The following is a 10,929-nucleotide window of genomic DNA, read 5'->3' as shown; positions in this document are numbered from 1 at the left end:
GATGGTGGCCCTTCCCTAAGATGGAGTCTGTATTGCCTTCACACAACCTACACTAAACTTGTGACCCCTTTCACATGATGTAACCCTTACCCTTGTTCCTTCCCTTTCATTGTATCTTTCTAACAATGTATAACAGCCAACTCTCTTACCCTTGTAAACACTTTATCTCTCCCATAAATGGGACCTCAGGAGACCAGCAGGGCCTGCTCTCTAAAATCTGGACTAAGGGAGAGGCAGTCAGAATGGCCAGTCCTGGGTCAATCCCAAAATACAGCTTGCTTCAATTAGACAACTGTGGATTTGGTCTTTCTCCTAGCAATTTTCAGGTTAACAATTGTAATTTTCAGACAAGCCAAGGTTGCCTATTGAGGCCTTGTCTAAAAGAAAGTTGAAGAGAGGGAGAACTTGAATTGATTTGTATAGGGAGTGGGAAAATGTTTGATAATGTTTTGCCCAGGGTCATGCAATAATGGAGGGTTATGAGCCCGTTTTTATAGTAAGGGGAAAACATTAGGCATGGACAAAGGAATTTTTATAATTTTGAAGTTAAACTTTTAGAGACAAATTGCTTTTAGGTTTTATAATTTTCCATTAACAAGGTTTTAGAGGGTTTCAGCTAAATGATGTTTGTATATCCCTACAGCCCTTCCTGATACAGTTGATTGATGTTTGCCCAAACCTGCAACTTTTCCTGATGTAACTGAGTTCCCATAGTGGGGGGAAAATGAAACAATGCAAAGCAGGTTGTCACGTAGAACTGATTAAAAGTTAACTTTAGTTTCAGTAGTGAGTGGTAGGGGGGGTATCGAAAAATGGCTAACCCCAGGGCTACAGAGGGCAATCTTTAGTATAAAACTAACATTTGGGTTGCTGACAGAGCTGCCCATTATAAAACATGGAAGGGCCCAGTTAAAGATTAATCCCTTTTTGCTGGCTAAGCTGATGGCTGTCAGTTTCTGTCTCTTAAGCTTATTCCTATATTCTTATGTCATTTCTATATTTCTATTTTATCCCTAGATTTCTGGACCCTTAAATAATTGTTCCTTAACCACATGATTTTAAAAGAGCTTCTGTTTGACTGGTTTTTGAAACAAGGTCCCATTTTGTAACCCAAGCTGAGCTCTGACCAACCCTGTAACTCAAGTTGGTCTCAAACTTGAACCAATCCTCCTGCTTCAGGCTCTTCAGTGCTGGGATTACAAACCTGTACTACTACATCTCTCTTTTAAATAGAACATCTTGTGTGCAAACATCCTGGCCTTGTATTTGATGAGCTAATGGGTTAACATCATCATCTTGTATAAATGTTCTGACCTCATGATGTGGTGTGGCCTTATAAAGCTGAGATGCTAAAAAGCTCAAGGCAGTATAAGAGAAATATTGTCTACTTCTACTTGCACTAACAGGAATTTTAAAGAGAAAGCTGCCACATATATTTCCTAAGCCATTCCTAAATTTAATGTTGCATATGAAAAGTCTTCTGTGAGTCCAAACTGAGCATTGGATATTTTCAATACCAGCATTCAGGGAGTAGGTAGGGAACTGAGATAGAAGGACCTCAAGTTTCAGGCCAGTGTAAAATATATAGCAAGGTCCTGTTTCAAACACACAAGGGGTTGGGGATATAGCTCAGTGGTAGCATGCTTACCTAGTCTGTAAAAGGCCATGAATTTGATTCACTAGCACTAGATAAGAGGAAGAAGAAAAAGAGAAGAGAAGAAGAAGAAAAAGAAGGATGTGGAAAAGGAAGAAAGAATTGATTTTGTGTGTTAGATAAGCAAACCATTTTACTACCCAATCTTCTGACCTACATAATGTTTCTAAAACTAATTATCCTGGGTGTGGTGTCAAACATGTGTAATCTCAGCCCAGGGGGATCAGAAGTTGTTATTCTCAGCTACATAGTGAATGGAAATGATGACATGACCACCCCAAGGTATGTTTAAGGAGGTTTTTATTGTAGATATGACAGAGAGTACAGCCAGAGGCATCTGGAAGAGTCTAGAGCAGGGAGAGAAAGTAGTAGACTAAACATGACCAACAAACTAAACTGGGCCATGAGAGGAAAGGGGGCAGGGCATCCAGAGAGGAAGAGGAGAGGAAAGAGGGCCAAGAGGACCAATAGTGGGTGGCCAAAATGCCAGGTTTTTAAAGGAAAGAGAATCCGGGGGAAGGAAAGCAAAGCCCTGGTCTGGAGAGGTGTAGGGTAGGAGGCAGGGAGAGAAGTGCTGAGGAGCCAGTATGCCAGCAGCATGGAGTCTGTGTGAAGCCAGCATGCATTATGTGTAGAGTTAGCCATTTATTCTGAGATTTTTCAGGACCTGACATAGCAAGTTCAGAGCCAGTCTGAGCTATGTAAGAGCCTATTTTTAAAAAAAAGTAAAAATGAAATAATAGATAATTTGGACCAAGCTTGGTGGTTCCCATTTATAATCTCACCATTCAAAAAATCAGTATAATTTATTGGAAATGTGCCAGGAAATGGGGGAGGGGCAGCAATGATCAAATGAAGTTGGTAAATGGGCTAAATGGTGTTAGCATTTTAATTATAAATTATTGAATCATATTTTTTTAAAGATTTATTATTTATTTGTGTGTGCATATGCATGTTTGTGCATGTGCACGTGCACGTGCATGTGTGTGTGTGTGTGTGCCTGAAGAAGCCAGAAGAGGATATCAGATACTCTGGAGCTAGAGTTACAGGCAGTTGTGAACTTCCCAACATGTTTGCTGGGACCTGGGAACTGAACTCAGGAAATCTACAAGAGTAGGAAGTATTCTTAAATGCTAAACCATCTTTCCATTTCCTGTATTTATTTATTCATTAATTTATTTATTAATTTATTAATTAATTAATTTATTTATTTATTTTTTTGGTTTTTCAAGATAGGGTTTCTCTGTGTAGCTTTGCGCCTTTCCTGGAACTCACTTGGTAGTCCAAGCTGGCCTCGAACTCACAGAGATCCGCCTGCCTCTGCCTCCCAAGTGCTGGGATTAAAGGCGTGCGCCACCACCGCCCGGCACTTTATTTTTTATGTGTATGGGTATTTTGCCTGTACACCACATGCATGCCTGGTGTCCACAGAAACTAGAAGAGGGCATCAGATCTTCTGGAACTGGAGTTACAGACAGTTGTGAGCCACTCTGTGGGTGCTGGAAATTTAGTCTGGGTCCTCTGCAAGAGCATTCAATGCTCTTAACCCTGAGCCATCTCTCTAGCTGCCTGAGGTGAGATAACAGGTATGCTAGGCAGTCATTGAACCCTTTCTGTAGCTGAAAAGGATCTTGAACTCCTGACTGTGGGAGCTGTAACTGCAGGGATGTATCACCATTGCTTTTATTGTTGTTTTGAGACAGAGTCCCACTTTGTATCCTTGGTAGGCCTGGAACTTGCTATGTAGACCAGGCTGGCTTCAAACTCACAGAGATCCCCTGCTCTGATTCCCCAGTCCTGGGATTAAAGGTGTGCACCACTCTGCCCAGCCTGTACTGTCATTCCATTTTACATGGTGCTAGGACTCGAACCCAGGGCCCTGTGCACACTGGACAAGTACTGTACCAATGGAGGTTCGTCTACAGCCTAGTATATGAATTTTGTAGACCTTTTTCGGGGAGAGAGTTGGTAACAGGTACTTTTAGGGTGGGAGTTATCAAGACTGTTAGGAGGGACAGGAAGGAAGGCTGGCGCTGGGGCAGGAAAGAGTGTCAGAATTTCCTTGATAGGCTAGGCAAGGCTATAGTTAAAAAAAAAAAAGCTGTGGTTTTATCTTTCCTGAGCACAAGGGTCTGATTAGAACTCTTTCTGAAAGACATCCTGTTTTGCAAATTGTGGTGTAAGTTATTTTCCATTTTTCAGTCCTGAGATAGAGAAGAAATTGTGTTCTTATAAGAAGAATGAGAGGTTATTTTAGTAAAAAGATAAGCATCCCAAACAAACAAACAAAAAAAATGAAAAATATAAACAACTATAAATGTTCATTATTTTTTGTTTGTTTGTTTTGAGATAGGGTTTCCTATGTATTCCTGGCTGACCTCCAACTTACAGAAACCCTCTATCTATTTGGCCCAGCTGGACTTCTCTTCCTCTATAATCTTGCTTGTCTCTGAAAACAGAGTAACTGAAGTTCAGAAGGCCTTCCTTAGATGGACCAGTTGAAACTGGTTGGATATAAGATGTCTTCCAGAATAATACTCTAACTTCACTATAATGAGTCCCTTTGCATGCTAAATGACAGACTAGTACCATGACAATTGACAATAGCCATGACTGTGGGAGAATACCCATTGGGCTACACCTGGCCTGGCTCCAAGCCCTAACATCTAGCCTAATCCCTCTTTTGTTTCTCAGTTACCCTTTGTTTCTCTTGTCCTGTGTGACCCAAGGATACAAAGCCTATGCAAAACTTGGTTCAGGACACCCAGAAAATTGTGGTACCTGATGAATTTGCACTTGGCATTGTATTTTTGGGAGCTTCTTTCAGGTTGTTTTGAGCATATGGAAATCAACTGGCTAATGTGTAAATATGGAGAAAAATAAAAATGTCCTGGGCAAAGGGAAAGTGCTGGATTCCCCTCAAAAGGCTGTATTCATTCTTAAGGTGCCTCTGAGTCTTCATTCAATGGATCCACATGAACCCACACACCCATGCTGTGACACATGGTGCCAACTGAAAAGGAGTGAGAAGAAGGGGCACTTGAATCTCCATAAAATATCCTCTTACTTCCATACTACCTGGGGAAAAAAAAAGAAAGAAAAGAAAATCCATGCACACTTTTTCCATTTATCAGCCTATTCCTTTATCTCTTTTATTATATGTCTATAACCTCTCCAGTTCCAGTGGATTGAGAAGTTGATTCATGGACTATTTCTCATTTCTGTTATTGGCCAAAAATAAAAATCTCCTTTACTGCACAATTAGTACTCACTTTTGTTACTTTTTCTATAAATCAGAGAAAATAAAAGGACCCAGGTTGGGGTCAAGACATAGTATAAGTTCCTTGAAAGCAGAGATTATGTATTGTTCAAAATTTGAACTCTAAAGGTTTCTGTAGTGATTTCTACACAGTAAATATTCAACAAGCTTTGGATAAATGAATAAGGAATGAGTGAAAAATGATCTTAAAATTACTTCCAATTACATGATGTCAAGAGCAAGAGCCATAGTACCATAGCTTTCTGTTAGTTAATTGGCCATGTTGTGTAGCAGGAATCTTAAAAGTTCTTATTAATAAAATCAAACCCGAGCCGAGTTATTGGGGTCAATGCTGGTAGATCAGAGAGACAGAACAAACCACAGCTATCTCACCTCGCCGGATCCTCAGCTGGTCCTGTTTCCTCAGACTGGAAGCTTCTGTGTCCTCATCCCGAATGAATCTCAGCTGTACTGTGTTGCTCCATAGCCTGAAAGCTTAACCAGGCCACATGCTTAACCAGCCAAAATGCCTCTAGTTTCTGGTCCTCACGCCTTATATATCTTTCTACTTTCTACCACCACTCCCTGGGATTAAAGGCTGACTTTCTGGGATTAAAGGTGTGTGTCACCATGCTTGGCTATTTCCAATGTGGCCTTGAACTCACAGAGATCCAGAGGGATTTCTATCTCTGGAATGCTAGGATTAAAGGCGTGTGCTATCACTGACTAACTAGTGGCTTGTCTGTTCTCTGACCCCAGGTAAGTTTATTAAGGTACACAATATTTTGGTGAACACAATACCACCACAATGTTGTGTTCTTACCCTCCAAGAAAATGTCACGAAACACGACATAATCCGCTAATAAGAGTTTTATTAAAGATAAAGGGACAGAGAGTGTGCAGGTCTGTGGGAGAGACATGTGTGTGGAGAAGGAGGAACCGGGAACATGGCGCTGGATTTTAAAGGCTGGGCATGCCCAGGTCATGTCACTACTCCATGCATGTGCGTAGATCACATGGCCACATTTCGTGTTTTCATTGCCATGAAACGTCACGGATCCTGGTCATGCAAGATGCCTTGACCCAGAAATGGCTATCCTGACCTAAAACTGGCTAGGCGGAAGTGTCCACTGGGCATATGCAAACACGCCTGACCGTGGGGGCGTGTTGTGAACCCTTCACTTTCCATTCTAGTTTATGATCATAATTGTATTTTATTATTATTTTTATGTTATCTTATTGTGCTTAATTTATAAATAAAACTTAATCATAAGTATATGAGCATAGGGCACAAAGCAGATAGAGGACACATTTAATTACAGAAATCCTGTGCGTGTGTGTGTGTGTGTGTGTGTGTGTGTGTGTGTGTGAACACAGGCATGTATGTGCCCCAGCACACATGTAGCAGTCAAAGGATAATCCTTGGAGTTGGCCCTCACCTTCCACTTTGAGACAGGTTCTCTTTGTTGTTCTCCACTGCATAAACCATGATAACTTGTTCCTGAGCTTCCTAGCATTTTCCTGTCTCTACTTCCCATTTCCCAGTAGCAGTACTGGGATTATAGGCAATTGTGCTAAGGTCCAGTTTTTATGTGGGTTCTGGAGATTTGAACTCAAGTTCTCATGCTTTTGCAGGAAGAATGTTAACCCACTGAGCTTTCTCCCCAACCCATGGAGGTGTGGTGGTTTGAAAGAAAATGGTCCCCAGAGGGAATGGCACTTGTTAGAACTCCTAGCCACTCCCCCAGCTACATGACTGCACATGTGCTGTCAAGTAGCCAGGCAAGCAGCTTAGTCATCCCAGGGCTTTATGTCCCACATAATCCATGCACTGTGTAATCACATAATTTTCATGCACTGTGATCACACAATCTACGTGCATGCATGGAGTAGCTACATAAGCCTATATACACATGTGCAGGGGGAAACTATAAAAAAGTGGGTACCATCTATCCCTCCCTTCTCTTCCTGCACAATCTTCCCATAGGCCTAGACACATCCCTTCTGTTCCCCTTCCCCTAATAAACTCTTATAGTGAGTGGGTTTTGTTTTACCTCGTGGCTTTTCTCGCATGGTAAACAGCACTGCTTTATGAATAACATTATGCAGCTTAATAAATAACAGCACTATTAAAAGGTGTGGCCTTATTGGAGCAGGTGTGGTCTTGTTGCAGGAAGTGTGTCACTGGGGTGGTAGGCTTTGAGGTCTCTTTTTCTCAAGCTTCCCTCAGTCAATCCACTTCCTGTTGCTTGCAAGATGTAGCACTCTCAGCATCAGTCCCATGTCTGCCTGCTCACCATCATGCTTCCTGCCATGATGATAATGGACTGAACCCCTGAAACTGTAAGTGAGCCACCCTCAATTAAATGTTTTCCTTTATAAGAGTTACTGTGGTCATGGTGTCTCTTCACAGCAATAAAACCCTAACTAAAACAGAAGATGGTACCAGGGAGTGGGGTATTGTTGCAATAGGCCTGACCATGATTTTGTTTGGAGGAATCTGGACTTTGGTACTTTGGGTTAGGAAAGTAGGGAAATGCTTTAAGTGTTGCTTAATGGGCCGTACTAGCAGGACCATGGAAGACAGTGGTGCTGGATATGATTTGAAATGGTGGGAGCTTTTCAAAACCATATGTTGCAGTTGACATATGGTTTTGTGTCAGGTTTTTTTTGTGTCAACTTTTGTGGTCAGGTTGCCAAGGGCAATGACTTATTGTTTCAGCTACTTCTCCTTTCTACCTGTCTTGGAGTCCCTCCAGGTTATTCTGTTCCAAATAGCAAGGTGAAGTCGTGTTTGGCAATAAGCAGTGTAAGTAGTACTTTAAATAAATCACTAAGTAAATTAATAAATCAGTGTATTAGTCAAGGTTCTCTAGAAAAACAGAACTGATAGAATGAACACACACACACACACACACACACACACACACACACACACACACACACACACGGGATTTATTAGAGTGGCTTACAGGTTATGGTCTGACTATTCCAACAACAGATGTCCCCTGATAGAAAGTCCAAGAATCCAGTAGTTGTTCAGTCCACAAGGCTGGCTGTCTTAGCTGATCTTCAGTATACAGTGGACTCCCAGAAAAGTAGTCTCTAATACCAGTCAGTGAAGGAATGAACTTGCCAGCCAGAGTGAGGACAAGCAGGCAAAGGGCAAGTGCTTCCTTTTTCTTTTTTTTTTTTTTTTTTTTTTTTTTTTGGTTTTTTCGAGACAGGGTTTCTTTGTGTAGCTTTGCGCCTTTCCTGGAACTCACTTGGTAGACCAGGCTGGCCTCGAACTCACAGAGATCCGCCTGCCTCTGCCTCCCGAGTGCTGGGATTAAAGGCGTGCGCCACCACCGCCCGGCGCTTCCTTTTTCTATGTCCTTTATATAGGCTGCCACCAGAAGATGCAGCCTAGGTTTAGGGTAGATCTTCCTACCTCAAGAGATCCAGATTTAGGGGGTCTTCCCACTTCAAATAATTCAGTCAAGAAAAATCCCTCACAAGTATTGTTATGCCCAGATCATGGGAACCCCCAAAAGACCACCATGGAGACCAAATCCCATATGTAAAAGCAAAGAGACTTTATTTTCAAGCTTAGAGCTTGGACTCTCTGTCCCATGCAGCAGTGAGAGCAGAGAGCCCAGAGCCCAGGCATAGTGGGGGTTTTAATCTTAGCAGAGGTTGGGGTGAGGGGATTTCCAGGGTTCAGGACTCTGATTGGTTGATATTTGTCTAAGGATATAGGGAATGTTTAGAATGTCAGGTATTTCCCCTTAGATGCCGGCCTCCCTGAGTGGGGCCAGTTTAGGGCTTTTCCTGGGTCCAGGTGTTGCCTGCCAGAAACTGTGTCTGGGCCTCTAAACTTGTCATGGCAGCTGTGTGGTCAAGCTGCCCACCCCCCAAACAGTATACCCAGTAGTTTAGGTTTTAGTTAATTCCAGATGTAGTCAAGTTGACAACCAAGGACAGCCATCACAATCAGTATTTAATAACTGGTCTTTTCTACATTAGTCTACTACAACAACTTTGTACATTCATCTGATGCCATCTTTGCTTCTGTTTATCTGGCTTTGTCAAGGGGAGAACTACCATTCAGTGTTTGAAACTAAAAAGATGAATTTAGAATTTACTAATGAAGAACACATCATCAAGCACAGTATTCTAGAGAAGAGCAAACCACTATCTTGCAAGGTTTCAGGACTTGTTTGTTTAGTGTCTGTGTTGATTGTGGAGGAGCAAGTAGACCCACATTAGCGTTCATAATGTGGCTGTGTTTCCGACAAAATCGTTGCTGAATGTTGACTTTCAGATACTGGGGAATCTCTCTCTCTCTTTTCTCTCTCTCTCTCTCTCTCTCTCTCTCTCTCTCTCTCTGTCTCTCTCTGTCTCTCTCTCTCACTGAGGCCCGCATGACAGGAGATCGAGAACTGGCGAGGGACGTCGAGGTTAAGCAGCACTCAGGACACACCGTGATTCATCATCCAAAAAGAGTTCTTTTACTGACTATCCATCAGCCTTATATACCAGGGTCAAGGTACGGTCCTCAGGTTCCCATCTGTGTCCCAGCAGCTCAGCCAAATAGGAAAACCACAAGCGAATCAGGAGAGAACCGATTCTTGAAACAATGTTCCAGCAATAGCTATATCATAAACATCCTGTGACTTACTGACCACAGGAAAAGAGGAAGGACAAAAGGGCACCTTAGGGCAATATAGGGCAAGCAAACAGGCTATGCACAAGGCCTGTTCAGCGTCTGCTGCCAACACTCTCTTCCTTCCTTCCTTCCTTCCTTCCTTCCTTCCTTCCTTCCTTCCTTTCCTTCCTTCCTTCCTTCCTTCCTTCCTTCCTTCCTTCCTTCCTTCCTTCTTTCCTTCCTTCCTTCCTCCCTTCCTTCCTTCCTTCCTTCCTCCCTTCTTCCTTTTCTTATGGCATTTTGAGACTGTGTCTCGTGTAGCCCAGACTAGCCTTGAATCTGTAATCTTTCTGCCTCAGCCTCATAGATATTGGGTTATAGATGTGTACTACTATGCTTGGCTTAGACCTGAACTTTTAGACAAAACTAATTCTCTTAGGCAACAAATTTCTATCACATTTTATTTGGATAACTCTTTACTTTTTTTTGGTATGAATTCAGAGAACTGGCAATATTGATTTTTTTTTTTTTTTTTTTTTTTTTTTTTTTTTTTTTTTTGAGATCAACAGTAAGGTGAGATGGCTTAATTGCAAAGACTGGTAACATAATAAGAGCCCCTAACAAGTTAACCTGATAAATCCCAGGGGAGGATCAGAAACCTGAGGACCCAGGTGACAGCTTTATTTTAAAAGTTATTTGTGAATTTAGCAGACAAAAATAAGTTCAATTAACATGCTCATTCCAGGGGAGTAGCTGCAGGTCCATAAATCCCTAAGATATATCTAGGACACCCTAAGGGTAATCAAAATCAAAGCTGAGCAGAAAATGAAGCAGAAACCATGGAGGAATACTGCTAAGTGGCTTGCTTTCTCTGACTTCATCAGCTAGGTTTCTTTTTTTTTTTTTTTTTTTTTTTTTTGGTTTTTTGAGACAGGGTTTCTCTGTGTAGCTTTGCGCCTTTCCTGGAACTCACTTGGTAGCCCAGGCTGGCCTCGAACTCACAGAGATCCGCCTGCCTCTGCCTCCCAAGTGCTGGGATTAAAGGCGTGCACCACCACCGCCCGGCTAGGTTTCTTTTACAGTCCATGCACACATGCCTAGGGATGGCCCTGCCCCCAGTGGACTGAGCTCTCCTACACTGATTATCAGTTAAGAAAATGCCTCATAGGCATGACCACAGGTCAATCAGATGGAGGAGACATCTATTTAATCAAATTTCTCTCTTCTCAGGTGTGTCAAGTTGACTTCCAAGATTAGCCAACACACAGGGCACAAGTTAAAATAAGTGGTAAGAAACACATGTTTGGAAGAGTATCTTAGTCAGTGTTCTATTATTGTGAAGAGACACCATAACTACTGCAACTCATAAAGCATTAATTGGGACTT

Source organism: Peromyscus maniculatus, chromosome 3, assembly GCF_049852395.1.
Source record: "Peromyscus maniculatus bairdii isolate BWxNUB_F1_BW_parent chromosome 3, HU_Pman_BW_mat_3.1, whole genome shotgun sequence".
Taxonomy (NCBI): Eukaryota; Metazoa; Chordata; class Mammalia; order Rodentia; family Cricetidae; genus Peromyscus; species Peromyscus maniculatus.
Note: the sequence above shows the minus strand (reverse complement) of the source record.